Source organism: Protopterus annectens, chromosome 7.part0, assembly GCF_019279795.1.
Source record: "Protopterus annectens isolate FY-2018-M chromosome 7.part0, PAN1.0, whole genome shotgun sequence".
In the NCBI taxonomy this organism is placed as follows: Eukaryota; Metazoa; Chordata; order Ceratodontiformes; family Protopteridae; genus Protopterus; species Protopterus annectens.
In genome coordinates, this window is record NC_056739.1 from 1,349,537,838 (window position 1) to 1,349,559,327 (window position 21,490).

Below are 21,490 nucleotides of genomic sequence, written 5' to 3' on the forward strand. Positions count from 1 at the left end.
CCCAACCCAACCCCACACACTAACCCCACCAACAGTAAAACACATACTTTCTATTTGCAAGATTCAAACCCATACCTAACTGTGCAATGACAGTAGACACAGACACATTAGCAGAGTGTGCTATTTGCAGTAGTTGGAGAAATCTTTACTAATGCTGTACTTAGAGGGTGCTGACATCATCTGTGTGTAGGAGGAGGGATGTGCACCCTGTAGTGTGTTCTCCCAGTTGGCAAAAGGCAGTTAACCCTCCCAGCATAGTGCACACACATAAACCACACTCATACATTCCCTTTGCAGGATTCAAACCCCTACCTAACTACGTTATGACACTGAAGAAAGACGCATTAGCAGAGCGCTATGCAAATTACTTGAGGACTTTACTACAGGTGATATAGTTATACAGTCCTGACATCATCACTGTTTCAAAAGGGGGATCTGCATCCTGTACCATACTGTCACGGTTGCTAATAGGGACATTTCCCACACACACATCGATGTGTTGGAGGTTTGCATATGTGGGGGATCCAGAACTCCAGTGTGATTAGTATATGGTTTGATTGCAACAATGAGGGATATACTCCCAGTGGTGAGCAGTTTGTACTCATGTTTATAAAGATCAGCTCTAGTATATCTGCCCCTCTTGTGGGAAGGTTGGTTACCTGTTCCATAGCCAAAGAATGTCCGATCAATGGGAACCTTAGAGCTTGGGTATTGTGGCTTGTGTAATGTTCACAGTCTATGTTTGGGTAGCTGGCATCACCCAGTATGATGGTGTTTGCAGAGTAATCTAAACTCTCCTGTGTCAGCATGAAGGCTGTGTGGGAGACCTGAGTTTGAGAGGGTGCTGTAAGAGCTCCTCTGTGTCTCTTTCCATGTGGTCCAGGGAGGTACGTCCCAACAGGTAGCTGACTGTGACCCTCCCCTTGCTCTGTCTGGGGCGCACGCCTGTCAACAGCTCATGTCAAGCAAGTGCACACCCTCATAAATGATGTGGAAACCTTCAAAGGCCCAAGGCCTGTTGAAAATATGGACCAGACTGCAGATACCTGTATAGAGTCATTCTGTGGACACATTCAGGAATGCATGGATCTTGAAGCCACATATGAAAGCATGACCCAATTCTCCAAAGGCAGATGTCCTGGGCGCCGGACACCAGCCATAAACACACTATACAATAGAAGGATGGCGCCACTACATGATACAACAACCTCCCAAAATGTGAAGGCACCACTGATGAGTATTGGATGACAACTACAGGCACCCATATGATTGTCTAAGGCTATCTTTGAGAGAGGATTCCACAAGCCACTGAGGATAATCACAAGGCTGCCTGTAGTTATGTTAGTAACCTGAGTGGTACTACCCAGATATGCTCAGAGGTAATACAATATGTCACACAAAATATAAAACACACAGACATTGCCATCATCCTAGTGGACAGGTTCAATGCTGCCTTCTCTCCCCACCACACCAAAAGGGAACATATGTCTCGCAGCACAGTGCTTCCCCCCCTGACATCACAGATGCTCAGGTAAGAGATGCCCTTCCCAAAGCAATAAACACTGCATCAATGGGACCAGACAGTGTCCCAGGCTGTGTCCTACATGAACCACAAGAAGAGCTACACCCAGACATAACACCACTGTTCAATCCCAGCCTTAATACACGATATGTGGCCAGAGAGTGGCATACAGCAACAGTGGTCCCTCAACATGCAGGTGGTGCTGTCACGGATCCTGGACACTACTCGCCCCATATGTCTGACTAGCGTTGTCTGCAAAGCTATGGCAAGGATCATCATGAACCTCACATATCTAGATATTGTGGACCTACAGACATGTCACCATACACAGTTTGGCTTTGTCAATGGCAAATCCTGCCTATCAAACCTGTTTGCTTTGTTTGAAACAGTCACCAAGGCCACTGTCAAGGGGTAGGAGGTCCACACAGCCTACCTGGACCTTGCATAAGCCTTGGATACAATACCCCACTTGTTCATTCTAGGGAAGCTCACCAGTGTACATATTAACCCCTATGTCACTATGGGTATTGCACAGTGGCTCAAGGGCAGAACACACATGGTAGAATTGCTGGAGCCATGTCAGCCTCCAACCTGGTACAAGTGGTGTCCCACAAGGCACAGCCCTAGGAGCTGTCATGTTCATTATATATTTGTCATAGGTACAGGCCAACATGGAAGTACTGTGGCTCAGCAAGTTGCAGGTGACTGCAGACCGAACACCATAATCAACTCAACAGCTAACACACTCATCCTCCAAATGGGACTCTTGCAAACACACGACTTGTGCCACAGCCATGGCCTCAACGTGAATGACAGAAAGAGTATAGTCATCCCCTTTGTCAAACACTAAGTGACCACAATGTACCACATATGTGTTAATCCAGTAAGTGCAGACCAAGGAATTATGGACCTTGGGGTACGCAGGTTGATAGCATTCTACCATTTGACAAGAACATGGACAAAGTGGTTAGGTAAGCATGTTATATGGGCCACATCATCATGGGATCCACATGTAGGCCAGGGGAGGACATTGTGCCCCTTTACTCATCCCTCATCATGCCCATAATTGACTATGATGAACCTGTCGGCATGCACCTTACCAGACACCTGCAGCAACTGGGGCTACCACAATAGTACCTCGACAAGGGGATCAAAGTGCTCAAACAGATGCCACATACTGACTGGTTAAAGTAGCAGCAGCTCTACTCAGTGACATACTGCCTCTTCATAGGCAATCTGTGCCTGACATAGAAGGCCAGGTCATACCCTCACGTAATGGCCATGCTGCATCTCAGAATATCCAGATCCCACCAGGATACACGCTGGAAATACTTGAACCTCAGGAGTGATATACATAGGACATGGTGGAGGGGCACATTCACAACTCAGAGGCTCCCTTCATTCCTGATTATTATCCCAATAGAGGTTAGGCGGACTGACTCAGTGACTATCTTCAAGAGCGATATTAATGACTGGATGTGACATTGTAGGGTTACCCTGGGTATCACTTATGTGTCACTGTGAGAAAGAGGCACAGTATACTAACCTTGGAAAAGGGCATAGCAAGACAGATTCACAATGCATGTTGAAAGGCACGCACATTCTGGCTAGGTGGATACATGCCCTGGGCAGACATCCCTGTATGAACCTATGGACCTATGTCTCTTTTTCACCATTGGCCCTATGTGCTGTCAATCACCAATGTAATCTCAATACTCCGGTAGCATGTGCAAAGGTCAGTTGTCAGTCACCTCTATGGTACAGTTGTGGAATATGTGTGTCATGTAGTAATGTCACAGCTGCCACATGTACACAGTCAACCCTATCCCCTACCCATTGATGTACATCACATGTATGAGATGGAAACACATGGCCAAACTGTAACAACAACATACAAGTCAGTCAGATGCATGGGCACATGACTCAGTCATTGTCCATGCCACCACAGCTGATGTGGGATGTCGCTCACTGGGATACGTGATAGGGAACATGGAAGGGATCACTGAGCAAGTGACACAGGCTGGTAGACCCCTGACCTTGGTTGGCATCAGACCCTCACCAGGGATTCCGACAAATTAATGAATGCTAATGAATAAGTGTAGCTACAACACCCTAGCTGAATGGTTCTTAGCATGCAGTCACTGCATTGCTATGGAATACTGTCTTATCACTCCCACAACAGGTGAGAACATGCAGCTCCTGTACATTAACAACATGTAGACTTTATGCCCCAGACCAGGTGTGCATCCCTCACTACTAGGCTGATAGCATCTACATCTCACACTGTATATACACATCCCACATGCAGCATCTGCACAGAAGACCATGGTCATAATGTTACCCTGTGCAAATACCATGTATTCACGTGTGGCAGGCATCACACATGGTAACTATTGAAAGTCACAGGTACATATGTGTATTTGGCACACACATACAGCATGTGTTCATTGCCATAACCGGTGTAATCAATGTCATGCATTATTGTGAGGGACAACCCACACACATGGGCATTCTGTGTGTGCACAACACACATGGCATGTCTGTAATCAAAAGCCATACATAATTGTGATATCGTTTAGAAAGGGGTATGTGCATCCTGTAGTGTGTTTTCACAGTTGCCAAAAGGGATATATCAATCATACACACTTACCCCCCTTCACACACACTTGCCACTTGCTGGATTCAAACCCCTACCTAACTATGTTAAGACACTACAGACGGACGCATTAGCACAGCGCGCTATTCGCATTACTGGGGAATTTCCTTTCCCCTGATATACTTATAGGGTGCTGACATCATCAGAGTTTAGAAAGTGGAATGATCATCCTGTGGTGTGTTTTCCCAGTTGCCAAAAGGGATGTTTCTTTCATACACACTTACACACACACTTACCCCCCTTCACACACACTTGCCACCTGCTGGATTCAAACCCCTACCTAACTATGTTATGACACTAGAGACGGACGCATTAGCATGGCGCGCTATTCGGATTAGTGAGAGAATCCTTTTCCCCAATATACTTATAGGGTGCTGACATCATCAGAGTCTAGAAAGTGGAATGATCATCTTGTGGTGTGTTTTCCCAGTTGCCAAAAGGGATGTTTTTTTCATACACACTTACACACACACTTACCCCCCTTCACACACACTTGCCACCTGCTGGATTCAAACCCCTACCTAACTATGTTATGACACTAGAGACGGACGCATTAGCACAGCGCTATTCGCATTATTGGGGAATTTCCTTTCCCCTGATATACTTATAGGGTGCTGACATCATCAGAGTTTAGAAAGTGGAATGATCATCCTGTGGTGTGTTTTCCCAGTTGCCAAAAGGGATGTTTCTTTCATACACACTTACACAAACACTTACCCCCCTTCACACACACTTACCACCTGCTGGATTCAAACCCCTACCTAACTATGTTAAGACACTAGAGACGGATGCATTAGCACAGCGCGCTATTCGCATTACTGGGGAATTTTCTTTCCCCTGATATACTTATAGGGTGCTGACATCATCAGAGTTTAGAAAGTGGAATGATCATCCTGTGGTGTGTTTTCCCAGTTGCCGAAAGGGATGTTTTTTTCATACACACTTACACACACACTTACCCCCCTTCACACACACTTGCCACCTGCTGGATTCAAACCCCTACCTAACTATGTTATGACACTAGAGATGGACGCATTAGCACAGCGCTATTTGCATTACTGGGGAATTTCCTTTCCCCTGATATACTTATAGGGTGCTGACATCATCAGAGTTTAGAAAGTGGAATGATCATCCTGTGGTGTGTTTTCCCAGTTGCCAAAAGGGATGTTTCTTTCATACACACTTACCCCCCTTCACACACACTTGCCACCTGCTGGATTCAAACCCCTACCTAACTATGTTATGACACTACAGACGGACGCATTAGCGCAGCACGCTATTCGGATTACTGAAAGAATCCTTTTCTCCAATATACTTATAGGGTGCTTACATGATCAGTGTCTAGAAAGGGGGATGAGCATCCTCTGGTGTGTTTTCACATTTGCTAGGGGTAACATTTGGACCGTGTGTGAGCATGCCCAGTTCAGCCTTCCCGTGGCATGTTGTGTGAAAGATGTCTCATTTATCTAAGTGTGTGAGCATGCCCAGTGTGGGCTTTACATATGTTGAACTCTGCAGCCCATCACATTTGTGGATGAGTGTGACCTTCAACAAATACCTGCAGTTTATGGTTGTGTGTTCTGTGCCATGTTGTGTAGTTACTGTCCGAATGCTTTTTGTGTGAACAAAACAGGGAGTATACTGTGCCTACAGGTTTTGCATGGGATACTTTGCACACAATTGTCAACATCCGCTCATACTGACCTAACACTGTAGCACTGTCTAGTGTAGTGTTTCAGTACTTTCACTGTGGTGGTCAGTATCCTGGGCTTTAGTCCTATCACTGCTTTACATTTCCATAGTGTGCACAACAGCCTGGTTAGGGTCCAGTTGTGCACATCTGCACAAAGGCAGTGCCTCTACAGACCCTGTTAATTGCTGCCCCATAAGCTTAACAAGTGTAGTCTGCAAATCTATGGAGAGGATCATAATTGAGCTCATAAACAAAGATATAGGGGACATGCAGACATTGTACCCATCCCATTTTGGCTTGGTCAGGGGCAGATCATGCCTTTTGTACTGGGTTGACATCTTCAAATTGGTCATTTAGGCCATTGTTGGGGAAAGGCAGTCCATACAGCCTACCTTGGCCTTGCAAACACTTTCAACACAATACCCCACTCAGGTATTGTGGAAAACCCTAACAACTGAAATGTAAACCCATATGTCACAAGATGGGTTGCAAACTGGCTTAAGGACGGGACCCACAGGGTTAGAGTTGCTGGCACTATGTTAGACTCCAGGCTGGTCACAGGTGGTGTCACACAGGGCTCAGTCCTTGGCCCCCATTGTTTGTCATGTACTTCCCAGAAGTACAGGCCAACATGGGAGGACTTTGGATGACAATGTTAGCAGATGACTGCACACTTGGCACCATAGTGGACAGTGCATCACACACAGATATCCTTCAGAAGGGACTCACAGTAACTGATAGCTGGTGCCAGGGCCATGGCCTGAAGTCAGAGTGCACAACATGTGTAGACATACCCTTCAGGAAAAGCAAGGTGACCCCAAGCTACCATATAGGTGGCAATCCTCTAAGCACAGGGGAGGTTATCATGGACCTGGGGACCCAGGTTAACAGTCACCATTCTTCTGAGACTCACATTGCTAAAGTGGCTAGGAAGAACTTCTACATTGCCCACCTGATCAGGATGGGATTCACATCCAGATCTAGTGGGTCATTGTTCCCCTGTACTCTTCACTTATCAGACCGGTGATCGAGTCGAATGCCCTATTCTGGCTGTATCTCACCCAACATCTGCAGCAATTGGAGACACCCTGACTGTTGCCCACCTAAAGGATCAAGGAACCCCAAAAGCTGTCATATGCTGCCAGATTGAAGACACTCACACTCTATTCACTCACATACCGTCTGCTTAGAGGTGACATGTGCCTGACATGCGAGGCCATGTCCAAACAGAGATTAATGGACATGCTCCACCTCAGACTCAGAAGATCCACCTGAACCACTAGTGCAGGTGACTTACACCTTAGCAGGGATGTATGTTGGACATGTTGGAGGGATGGAGTTATCACTCGGAGACTCCCTATGCTGTGGAATACAATCCTGGTCCATTTGAGGCAGAGCACCTTGCTGGCTGTGTTCAAGAGGTATCTTGACCTAATGCTAGTCGGAGAATGTGTTTGTCCATCAACACATTGTAAGCGTAGTTTGACATGTCATATGTCTTGTTTAGTATACTGCGCCTCTGTCTACCTGTGACATAACATTGATACCCAGGGTAAACCTCCCATCTCCCATCCACTCATTAGGATTCCTGTTGAGGGACTCAACCAGTGTCTCTATGGACAACCTGTACTGGTAGTTTACTCATGTGGGGGAGGCTTCTGTGTTTTGGATAATGCAGTACAGCCTGTCCTATATATGTCAGTGCTGGGGTTCAGGTCCCTCATGTGCATAGCTCCCTGCCATTCAGATTGTACAAGGTGCAGCATGTGCATTGATTCCAGCTTGGACATGGCTTTCTACATCAGGCACAGCTTGCATCTGGGTGGACAACATGGCAGTGTGTGGAGCTGCACTCTGTTTAATCAGACTACACATTACATGTGTTCCAGCTCTGTCATACTCCTGGTGAGGTACTGTTGTGGACTTTACAGGTGCTGGATGTGTGTGCATGAGGTACACCCCACAGGGGCTGTTGTGGTCATTTCTAATGCTGATGAAAGATAACTGCAGAACCAGAATGACCTCCCTTAGCTAGATGTCAGACAGCATGGACCATACAATCACAACTGAAAACAGGACCCTCTCCACAAAGGGAAAGTGTCCTGTCTGGTGGACCCCAGCCATAAACAAACTGTATGACAGATGAGGGTTACTAATGCAAGACAGAGCTACATCTCCAAAAGGGAAGACAGCTGTGATCAGCACTAGTAGAAAGCTACATTATCTCATAAAGACATGCAAGGTCAACTTGGGGACATAAATCACCAAAGACAATGAAGGTAACCACACTGCTTTCTTCAGTTATGTCAGACACCTGGTTGTGAACCCTCGGATATGCTCAGAGTTGGTACACAACAACATATATTCCAGTGACCTGACAGATATTGGCAACATTCCGGACAGCTTCAGTGCGATTTACACCCTCCCTCACCCCCAAAACAAGATAGTTATCACTGCTGTATGTAACCTCACTGTCATCTTGGATGTCCATGTGAGAGCCACACTCAGCAAAGACAAGTACACAGCATCCATGGGACCTGTTGGTATCTCCAGTTGCATGCTATGTGAACTCCAGAAGGGGCTGGACCCATATATACAACTGCTATTTAACCTTAGTCTTGCTACAGGATATGTACCTGAACACTGGCATACGGCAACAGTGGTCCCACTCCACAAGGGGATGCCTCCACAGACCATGGCAACTACCACCACACAGGCTTAACCAGCCTTGTCTGCAAAGATATGGGAGGAGTCATGGAGCTCTTACACAGACACATTACTGACCCACGGACCCTTGTTCCCACCTAGTTCAGCTTTGTACAGGGCAGATCCTGCCTTTGCACCTTTGCACCCGAAAAGTACCTACCATGAAGATCAGGGTTCTTCAACACATGTCATATGCTTCCAGAATAGAGGAAGTCCAGCTTTGTTCAGTGTCATACCGCATACTTACAGGTGACCTATGCCTGACATACAAGACCATGTCCAATCAGGATTTGGTGGACATACTCCACTGCAAGCAATCCAAATCCACCAGAGCCATGAGAGCTGAGTATTTGAACCTCAGCACATACATGTATAGGACATGCTGGAGGGACAGAGTCATAACTCAGAGGCATCTCTCACTCTAGCAGAGTATCCCAGTTCATGTTTGACAGAGTCCCTCACTGACTCTCTTCAGGAGACATCTGGACAACTGCATATGAGACGGAGGCACAGACTAGACAGAGACACAGTCATGTTATTCAATTACGTAAGGGGTCATAATGTGTCACTACTAAGTCAGAGGCACAATATTCAGAATCTATTCTGTACACTTATTACCAGTATACCAGGTGGCAATAGCCACATCACTATGGCTAGGCTTATACATGCACTAGGGCAGATAGCCTAGTAGTACACTATGACACTATGAAACACCAGTGTATGTGTAGCTATTGTCAATCAAACAGTATGATGTGGCTTGGGGCTTGATATCTCCCTGTATTCCAACATTGTTTTGTCTATTCCTTCTAGCATGTCTAGGGATCAGTTGCTAGTGTCCTCTCCTGCTCAGCTGGTGAACCTGGGAATATTGAGGCACTGTTACAGTTGCCTCATGTACACTGACAACCCTCTCCTTCTGCCATAAAACACACATACATGTGAGAGATGCAACTATATAGCCAAAGTGGAGGCTGAGCTCTCTCAACATAGGACTAGCAAGACCAGAGAGAGGGTGAAGGTAACCACACACACATCTTTAATCCAGTCTCACATGGCACTGTCACAACTTAAGATCATACACATAGACACACAGAGACACTCGGAGCCTCTGATCAGAAGTCTACCAGAATGGCGGTGGCCACCACAGCAGACACTCACACAACTGCCTCCACAGGGCACAGCACATGCAACACATTGACCACAGAGTCGGTGTGCCAAATAGTCAAAGCCCTTAAGGCCAAACACAATGCCAGACACACTTGTCATAGGTGACTCCATAGTCAGACACACTGATGTCCCACTCACCAGATCAGGTACAGAGGAGGTCACAGTAAGCTGCCTATCGGGCACTGGAATCCACCACATAATGCAAGCACTCAGGTCACTAAACTGCAAGTACAGGTCTGACCCAGTCATAATCCATGCTGGTGTGAACGACCTGAGATGTACCTCCCTGGACTACATGGAAAGAGACATAGAGGATCCCTCTGATTATGTAGGCCAGGCAGGTATGACCCTGACCTTCGGCAGTATCCTACCTTCACCAAGTATGATGCCACATAAACAGAGACAAGATGATCAGCTGTAGTATTTTGCTTAGACTATGGTGTCATTCTAAGGGGATCCAATGTCTGTCTGCCTGGGATGACATGCTGGACAGGCCACGGTGATTTGCAAGGGACGGCTTGCACCTGTCACCCTGGGCTTCCGGATTTCAGATGATGCTCTTGCCACCCCATTGTGTCTTTTTTATGCAAGATTCAGATTCTACACCTACCACCCTAGAACACAGTAAAGGAAAGACACTAAGGGTAATGCTGCTCAATGCCCAAGGTCTCAACCTCAAGCTGCACACACTCTATGCCCTTCTCAGTATGTAGCACATTGATGTCTGTGCTGTGCCTGAAACCTGGTTCACAGCTTCTGACAGCACCCCGGCACTATCGGGTGTTACCTCATATCATGCATTCTGGCACCAGCATCCCGACAACACCAAGAAGGATGGTGGGTGTCCATATTCATCAAGGACACCCTCACCTCATGGTTGGTGGCAACACACGATGCATCGGAGACCATCCAGGTGCCAGTGACCGTAGGCAAGACTGCTCTGCAGTTTGTAGCATGTTACATGCCACCCGCTCAAACTCAGGTACCTCACACAGCTATCCTGCAAACACTGAAGGGGATAAATGTATCTCCAAACACCATCTTACTGGGTGATTCCAACTATCCACATATAGACTGGGATCACTAATCATGCCACAACACTCTAACACAAAGGTTCCAAGAGTTCATACACTGAAATGCCATGGAACAACTGGTCCCAATCCCATCAAGTGGAGGCAACATACTAGAACACATCATCACGAACATGGGGTCACACTGTTCAACACCAGACATATACCCATCATTGGTGAGATCAGATCATGGACTACTCTCAGTGGGAGTCCACATCCCACCCACACCCCAGATGGGAAATGAAACGGTGAAGACCTTCTCAAATGCCGACTTCACATTTCTGAGGACTGGTGTGGTCTCTTTCAAGGCCCCAGGCCAGCAGACACCATTACCCAAGCCACTGTATCACTTAGAAATGCCTTCTACCAGCACCTCCAGGACTGCATGGTTCAGGCAATCCCAAATAATAATGACTCTTTGTACCACAGGCAAGCATCCAGTCTGGTGGACCCTAGCCATAAACAAGTTGTACAACACAAGGAAGGAGCTACTACAAGATAGAGCGTAATCCGTAGGGGGGAAGACACCCTGCTCATTGTGAGTAAAACACTGGGTTCCCCCATACAATCATCCGAGGCATGTTTTGAGAGTAAACCCACTCAGGACTCCAGGGACAATCATGAGGCCTTTTTTACCTATGTTTGAAACCTGGGAGGAAACTCCCAGATATGCTCAGACTTAGTTCAGAATAATGTTGATATCACTACACCTACAGACATTGGCAACATACTGGCTGACAGGTTCAGTGTAGATCCCCCCCCCCTCCCCCCAACTGGGGGGGTATGTACACCAGAGGATTGTAGCCCCCAAACATCTCCACTGCTGGGGTGGGAACTGCTCAATCCAAGGCAGAAAACACTTTATCCATGGGACCAGATGGTGTCCCCAGTTGTGTGCTCCATGAACTCAATGAGTAATTACACCCGCAGTTAGGGCAGCTGTTTAATCTTAGCCTCACCTCAGGATATGTTCCCAAGGAGTGGCATACAGCAATGGTGGACCCACTTCACAAAGGAGGTGCCTCCACCAACCCCAGAAACTACCATCCCATCAGCTTGACAAGCCTGTTCTGCTAAGCTATGGAGAGGATCATAATGGGAATTCTAAATGAAGACATAGGGGACTTACAGACATTGGATCCAATCCAGTTTGGCTTTGTCAAGGGCAGATCATGCCTTTTAAACTTGGTTGACTTTTTCAAAACACTCACCCAGGCCATTGACGTGGGCAAGGCAGTCCACACAGCCTACCTTGACCTGGCAAAGGCTTTCGACACAATACCCCACTCAGGTATCATTGAAAACATCACCAGCTTAATTGTGAACCCATACATCACAGCATGGGTTGCAAACTGGCTAAGTGACGGAACACACAGGGTCAAAGTTGCTGGTGCCAGTTCACACTCCAGAGCTGTCACAAGTGGTGTCCCACAGGGCTCAGTCCTGGGCCCACATTTGTTCAGTATCTACTTTTCAGAAGTACGAGCAAACACAGGAGGATTATGGCTGACAAAGTTTGAAGATGACTGCAAACTGGGAAGCATAGTTGGAAACCCATCTGACACAGACATCCTTCAGAAGGGTCTCATAGACACAGATAACTGGTGCCACGGCCATGGCCTTACATTAAACACTAAACAATGCATAGCCATACCCTTCAGGAAGAACAAGGTTACCACTACTTCCCATCTAGGTGGCAATCCTCTAAGCACAACGTAGGTTATCAGGGACCTGGGCACCCAGGTTGACAGTGACCTTTGCTTGACACTCACATTGCCAGGGTAGTTTGGAAGGCCTTCTACATTGGCCACCTCATCATGCAGTGATTCACATCTAGATCAAGGGAGGTCATCGTTCCCTGTACTCATCACACCAATGATTGCATACACTGCCCCATTCAGATTGGATGGGCCCACAAATTCCTCGACAGGAGGTGAAAGGGTCTCAAACATATTTCTTATGCTGCCCGACTGAAGGAATTCCAGCTGTATTCAGTCACTTACTGACTGCTCAGAGGTGACCTGTGCCTGACATACAAGGCTATGTCCAACCCAGAATTTATGAACATGCTTCACCTCAAGACCTCTACATCCATCAGAACTACAAGGGCAGGAGACCTAAACCTCAACACAGATATTAATAGGATGTGCTGGAGGGACAGATTCATCACCCAGAGAGTCCATATGCTGTGGAACAACATCCTGGTACATGTGGGGCTGAGCACCTCACTGGCTTTGTTCAAGTGAGATCTTTACCAATGGATGGGAGATTGCAGGTATACCCCAGGGATAACCTCAGTATCACTGCTTGACAGAGGCACAGCAAAATAATGGGCATATTATCCATCAACTTGCAGGGGTGGCAGAAGCCACAAAACTCTGGGCTAGGCTTATTAATGCCCTAGGGCAGATAGCCTAGTATGAATCTATGGACATAGGCCTGGGGCAGTTCCTGCTATTAGGACAGTGGTCTGCAGCAGGCTATATAGTAGTAGTCGGTTTTAGCCATTGGTTTTGACCATGGCTATTCCATGTTGCTTCTTGTTGTGGTACAAACATGGGTGTGTGGTTATCCATGCTATTTATTGCTAGACACCCTCATTTTGTATCTTGTTCCATGTTTTTGCACATGTACATCACTGTATGACGTGCAGCTGTTTCCGCAGGGTCATATGCGTGGATATGGATGTTAGTTGGGGTCCTCAGGTGTGCATATTGTACATGATATTACATTACTTAACACATGGCATTCATGCCTCAGGTGGTGCTGCAGGGCCACCTCTGTCGGATACACATACTACACTCCTGTACATTTGGAAGCAGGTTGTGTCATGTTAGGCATCCCTGTTACTGTATGAGTGAGTCAGAGCGGTATCAGTCCCAGTGTTCCTACTGACCAAGCGTATGTGCTATGCGTTGCCTCTTTGCCAAGGCCAGGGCATACTGGGCACGCCTCCTTCTGCCTACTGGGACAAGGTCAGGTTGTTCCTCCTCCGAGTCACCCCTGCCTGTGGTGGCCTTGGCAATGGTGGGGATGTTTGGCCCAGCCCTGTGCTGGTCCTGCTGCAGCTGTTTCCGCAGGATCATATTATGTAGCATAGCACATATCATGATCATTTGGGTACATGTAGTTGGTGTGTACTGCAAAGCTCCACCAGATGTGTCCAGACACCGGAACCGTGACTTGAGCAGCCCAAACACACGCTCTATGATATTACGTGTTTGTGTGTGTGCCTCATTATGGCGTTCCTGTTCAGGTGTGTGCGCATTTCTGATGGGTGTCATCAGCCACGGCTCAAGTGCATAACCTGCATCCCCCACTAGGTGTCCGTGTGGGAAGTCCCCATTGGCAAATGATTGGTACAGCTGCGTCAGATGCCAGATGTGGGAATCGTGGTAGCTCCCAGGGCAGCCAGCACACACATTCATTATTATGCCCTGGGCATCACACACGACTTGGCAGTTGATGGAGGGGTATCCCTTGCGGTTAATGTAGACTCTACCACGCTCACCGGCTGGTGCTTTGATGCGTATGTTCGTGCAGTCTATTGCACCCAGCACCTCAGGGTATACCGCTATTTGCTGGAAGAGACGCATATTGCTGGCCACAACCTCACGGTCATTAGGGACATATATATGATCACTGACATGTGGTGACATGGCATCCAGGAACTGGTGCAGTACCCTGGAGGCTGATGCCTGTGATATCCCCATCATATCGCCAGTTGGTCTCTGGAAGGTACCTGTTGCTAGTATTCTTAGGCCACACATACCTTGGTTTCCACTGGGATGGGTTCCCCTCTGTTGGTTCTGTGTGTGAGGTGTGGCCTGCACAGCTCAACAATCTGCTGCAGGAGCTCTCTGTCCACTCTATAGCTCTACTATCTCCAGCTCATGTAACCCATGGTAGGTGACCCTGGGCCTGTATACTCTTCTCCTTCTCCTCACTCTGGGTTGTCTGTCAGCGTCTGCATTGTCACCACCCTCAGCAATTCGCCTATGCCTGATTATAATAGCCATGGCAGCCCCTAGCATTTCTGCTCTGAGTTCAGCTTTTTTTCAGTTTTCAATTCTAATAGCTTAGTTTCTGGCAGTATCTCTTGTGAGAAACAGCCTTCACTGCTCTTTGTTGTGTTTTAAGTGCTTGGCTTCTACGCTGCCTGTGTAATTGCCAGGCTCTAATTGTTTCCACCAATTAACTCCAGCAGTATTCCCTGGCAGTTTCCTGTATTTTGGTTGTTTCCTGTTTCCTCTCTGTTTCCTGAGGGGAGCAATGTGCACACCAGCTTAAACACGCTCACAGTCACTTAAACGCCACACACATCCCTACACCGTGTTACACGCCAAGACACATCCTTACACGGTGTTAGCTAGGCTGATTCATGCTAAAACGCTGCACACTGCCTTACACGTGCACCCACGCAAACCATTGTAAACAGTTTGCAACATGCTCCCACATGTTGAACCTGCCTTACACGCCACAAGATGCACGTATATCAAGAAACTTTGAGTGTAGGGATAGCGTATACCCTCAATTTCTTGACTTTCCTAGTGTTCTGTTGGGACACACCTCCCTCCCTGATGTCTGTCTGTCATCTGTTACCTTACATTGCCCTCCAATCTGGTACATTTCTTTCTATCCTTCCCCCCGTGATGTCACCTACCTCTTACTCTGTTCCTCCCCCTTCTCTAACTCTTACACTACTCAGAAAGTGCTCATTACCTATGTGGCAGTGTGATTCAGTATTGTAACCCTCATTTACATAGGATTGCCTAGTAATGCTTAGTTACATATCTTACACGGAGCTTCCCCCCTTGACAACCACTAAACGGAGGCCATATTGTTTTTAGTCTGCAAGTCCCTCCATTGACATTCCATGTAATACATAAATCCCACAATTGTGGGCTTATAAGCTTCGGTTTTCAGTTTTAGGTAGCGCACCCTGTTTGCGCGGGTGTGCGCTGCAGTTAAACACAAAAATCCCGTGGAAAAAAAAAAAGTTAAATAACTTATTTTTGCAACACTTTTTCATGCCAATGGCCACATATTTGGCCATTGGCATGCTTAATGACACATATGCACCCTTTATTTGGAGCTGACATAGCTCCGTTTTTGATTTTGCAGAAATGTACTCAGTTGTCAGCTGAGTACATTTCTGCAGCTAACACGTCCGTTACACGGACTGGTTTCTGCTTCGTGGATCGCTCAAATACCTCATTTGCATATATTGGAGCTGCAAATGAGGTATTGAGCATTTCCACGCCCAGTCCGTGTAAGAGACGTGTTAGCTGTCTCTTACACGGAGGTTTGGGCTGTACCTGAATCGGGAGGCTTACACGGAGGCTTACACTACTCTTGAACTCCGTGTAAGCCTTCCTGAATCTGGCCCATTGTCTTTGTCTGAAGAAGTACAGGTACTATCCTGTACAAAAGCGCTTACTTTATTTGTGAATAAATAATTCTTTGTGGAGCCGAAAGGAGTTTAACTAGTGCCGGTATCCTTAGAAGTCTACACACCACCTGATCCACATCATTGTTTGAAAGACACCTGCAGGATTTGGAGGAAAGAGTACGAGATCCAACTGTTTGCAAAATAGGGGACCTTAGAACAGGAGTAACTGGCTCCAATTCTGGGGACCGGCTCCATAGTTTGAACTCCACTGGCAACGAAAAAGCTGGCACCGATGTAGGAGATTCTGCAGGTCCAGAAATCTTCGGAGCGGAGGATACCACTTTACTTAATTTTTTTGCTGGCTCTGATTGTCCTGAAGAGGGAAATTATTTCTTGGTGGATTTGTCAGATTTTGTAGATGGTGATTTAGCTGATTTTGAAGTACCTGGACATTTTTCTACAGCTTCTTGGAAGCGGGACTTCAGCAAGCCTCTCACTATCAATTTATTTTTTCTTACAAGCAGTACTCTGGAGCTGAAAGAATGGCATATTGAACCTGACTCCTGTAAATTCACTGCTCCCAGGCAGTAGATACAAATAGTATGGGCATCTGTTAAAGACGTCTTCTGACTGCATTTACCACATTTTTTTGAAGCCAGAAGGCTTAGATTCCTTATGTTCCTTGGATGTATTGAAAATCACAGTCCACCACAACTAGAGCAAGTTAACAACAAACTTAACACTCTATCAAAACATACTATGAAAAGGTTATATATATATATATATATATATATATATATATATATATATTTTTTTTTTTTTAAATAGAGAACATTTCAACAAACAAGAGCAGTTCTCTAAGTTAAAAGAATCTGCTCTATAAACAAGAAAGGGGAAAAAATGAGAAAGCCCTCTAACTTAAATGGACTGACGCCTTTTTTTTTTTAACTATTTATCAACTCTAAATATAAACAACAACAACAGAAAGCCCTCTAACTAAAAACGGACTTATAGGATAGAAATTTCAAACTGGGATAGGGAATGAATAAAGGCCTAATGATAAAACGATGGCCTTGAGCAAAAAACACAGCAACGAATGTTCCTAAACTAACTAGAAAGGTATGGAAACACTAATCGCTAAATTTACAATAAGGAGAAGAAGAAAGTTCTCAAATAGTAAATAAATGTTTTATCACTTAACCTGAGCCAAATGGAAGCACCCGATCTGTTTAGTAGCAAACAAGATCTGGGGAGCTTCACTAGAGCATCATGGGATAGGGATACAGCCACGAGCCAGTGAAGACCTCAAGCTTTAGTATACGGCCGAGTGGTTCTGAACCCAACTAGTAAGAATGAAGGCGAGATAGGACAACATAGCATCTGTAGTTTAGCCTGGAAGTCTTGCAGTGCATGCTTCTGTATCTTCTACCTGAGGAGAGGTGGGAGAACATGCCATTTGCAGGATGGGTAAGGTAATTGGTTATCTTTCTGGCTCTTTCTACGCAGTGAGTCTTGTGCAAGTCTTCCAAGGGTGTAAGTGAAAACCAATGATTTTCTCCGCTGCCCCTACAATTCATCTGAGAGACCTATGATCAGAAGCATTACAATTTTCATACCACACTATGATGTTGTTGGTTAGGATGTTCTCCATGGTGCCCCTATAGAATGCTTGGAGGATGGACTGTGACAAGTTTACTTTTCTCAGTTTTCTTAAGAAGTGCAACCATTGCTGTGCTTTTTTACAGTGTAATTGGTGTGCTGTCACCAGGAAAAGTCCTCTGAGATGTGTACTCTCAGAAATTTCATGCTCTTGACCCTCTCCACTGACACCCCTTTTATCTCTAGAGGGTGATGTGCTTCCTGACACCTTCTGAAGTCCACAGACAGTTGTTTGGTTTTGCTGACATTCAATGTTGAGTTGTTGCTATCGCACCAGCCTATCAGTTGCTCCACCTGTCTTTGTAGGCTGTTTCCTCTTCATTCCTGACTATACCTATGATCATGGAGTCATCTGCGAATTTGATGATTTTACTGGACTCCTGTCTGACCATGCAGTCATGTGTTAGCAAGGTGAATAATAAAGGACTCAAGATACATCCCTGCAGTACCCCCTGTGCTCAGAATTATGCTTCCAGAACTGTTGTTAGCCACACAAACCTTTTGAGGCCTGTGCATGAGGAAACTTAGGATCCAGTTTCATAATGGGGTGTTGATGCCCAGCTGTACTACTTTCTTTACTAGATTCTGAGGGATGACAGTTATGAAGGAAGAACTGAGGTCAATGAATAGCATTCTGGCATAACAGTTCTTCCCTTCCAAGTGGGTCAAGGTTTCATGAAGTGCTAGAGAGATGGCATCTGCTGTGCAACGGTTCACCCTATATGCAAACTGCAGAGTGTCTAAAGTTGCTGGTATGCTTGAGGTTATGTGGTTTTTAATCAGCCTTTCAAAACACTTCAGCACTGTCAAAGTCAGGGCAACTGTTCGGTAGTCGTTTAGACTGGCTGGCTGTGGTTTCTTGGGTAACGGGATGATGGTCATCTTCTTAAAGTACCTCAGTACACTGGCTAGTTGCAGGGAAGTGTTTAAAATGTCCATGAGCACGAATGCCAGTTCTGATGCTCTGTCTCTCAGTACCCTGCCCATGACATCATCAGGGCCTGCTGCTTTTCTTGGGTTGACACGTCTCAAGGTTCTTAGAAATCTATTGTGTTTAGGCTCAGCACCACTTCATCCTTACCGACAGGGAGTTTGTTTGCCACAGTTTTGTTATCCATGTCAAACCTGCTGAAGAAGTTATTCAGCTCATTCAAGAATACAGTGCTGTCATCACAAGAGGCTGATGCAGGTTTGCAGTTGGTTATGGTTTGTATGCCCGTCCACAGACGTCTGGTATCATTTTGATCACTAAAGTGACCCTGGATCTTTCTGTCATAGGTTCTCTTTGCTTCTTTTATACCATTGCTCAGTTTGCCTCTGGCTACTGTTACGACTTCCTTGCCCTTAGATCTGAATGCTGCATCTTGTGCTTTTATGAGCTCATACACTTCACTGGTTAACCATAGCTTTTGGTTCACTCATATGGTGATGCACTTGGTGGTAGTAACATCATCTACACATTTTGGGATGTAAGCTATAAACGACTCAGTATATGCTTCCAGGTCAATTTGGTTGGTTGACAAGGCTGCATCCTTAAACAATGACTAGTCTGTACACTCAAAGCAGTCCTGTAGTGCTGAGACTGCTCTCTGAGGCTACACCTTATTTGTTTCCTTGTTGGTTTGCCAAATTTTAGCAGTGGCTTATATGCAGGAAACAGCATGATGGCAAGGTGATCAGAGCAAGATGTGGATAAGGTGCTGCCTTATACGTCTGCTTAATGTTGGTGTATACCTTATCCAGTGTATTTACTCCCCTTGTGGCAAAATTCATATATTGATGGTAGTGGGGTAGTACCGATTTTAGGTTGGTCTGGTTAAAGTCACCTGCAATTACCAATGCAAACTCTGGGTTCCTATTTTGGAGATCACTTATGGACTGATAAAGAGCAGACAGTGTTTCACTGGTGTTCGCACTGGGTGGGATGTAGACTACCATAATGCATACTCCATTAAACTCTCTAGGCAAGTAGTATGGCCTGCATTTTACAGGCAGGAGTTCAATATTTTCTGAGCACAAGGAGGTAATCACTTCACAGATGCTACACCCACTGTTGTTCACATATATAAATACTCCCCCTCCACAAGATATGCCACAGAGTGATTGAATTCTATCATCTCTGAATAAAGTAATTCTCTCTACATTTACTGTGCTGTCACTGGTGTAGGGACTTAGCCACATTTCTGTAAACACAAATAAACAACTGTTTCTCACATTATTTTTTGAAGACAGTTCCAGCCTTAAGTAATCCATCTTACTTTCTAGAGAGTGTACATTAGCCATAAAGTATGGAAGGCAGTGCAGGCCTATGAGGTTTAGCCTTTAATCTGGTTGTAATTCCAGCTCTGGATCCTCTTTTTCTCGATTTTGCATATCTTTTCCTTTTTACGTTTTTGCCAGGAGCAATAAATGTATGATTAGCCAGATGTTTACAGTTCTGGCCATGTTCTAGCAAAATGCCTAGCTTTTGGAGTTCTTGTAGTATGTTTGGCCTTACAGGCCTCTCTACTAGTAGCTCATCATACAGGCAGCATGGCAAGATTGTAGATCCAATTTCTAGCTGATTCACTGCATTGTAGCTTAATATATCTTCATTTCCTGCCTCTGTAGCTGATTTTCCTGATTTAAACCAAAACATAAGGAATTACTGGTACAATTTATCAAAGAATGAACAGGATTTGCTGACAAATATATGTACCAATAATAATATTCATATTATGAAACCCAATAAGAAGGGGGCTAGCAGTAATGAAAGTACAGTTGTACAAGAACTTACCATAACAGTAGATGCCCTACTGATCACTGCTGCAGTATTCCTAATCAATGGGTTATCACCACTGATGTTTGGCTGGGGTACCAAAGCTTTACATTCCCAGGATCATATAGCAGACATGTGACCTTGCTCATACACAAAGGACTATATAGGTGGACGTACCAGTGGAATTCCTCAGACTATCTCCAAGCCAGCTTTCTGAAAACCCCTGAGAGAGAGACTGGTCAGCTAGGAGGGGGTGGAGCATGAAGTAGCAAGGAAGTCCCCCTCAGTTCTAGGATGCTGTCCACAGGATGGTGAGAGACAGCGGTAGTAGAAAAAGGAATATAGAAAGGAAGGAGGGTGAGAAGAAATACTGCAACAGTGATCAGTAGGACATCTACTGCTATGTTACGTTCTTACATAACTGTACTATGCCCTGACTGAAATCACTATTGCAGTATTCCTAATCAATGGGTGATTCCCAGAGCTGAAGGGAACATAAGGGTGGTTGGGTAGTAGGCTGCAGGGCTATCCAGGAGGTGCAAAAGGACTGACCTAACAAAGTCAGCTCTGGACCTTGAAAATACATCAGTCCTGTAGTGTTTACTGAAGGTGTGTATAGAAGACCAGGTAGCAGCTTGTAGTATGTTCCTGGCATCCATCCCTTTGTAGAAGGCCCCATAGGAGGCTATTGCACTGATAGAATGAGCTTGAGGTTATGAGGGCAAGGGCTTGTCATGTAGAGAATAACAAAAACAAAAAAGAAATGGCCTTACAGATCCAGCTTGCAACTGTTTACTTTGACACTGGTTGGCCCAGTTTTGAGTCCATGAAGGAGATAAATTAGAAGTTATGTACTCACCATAACAT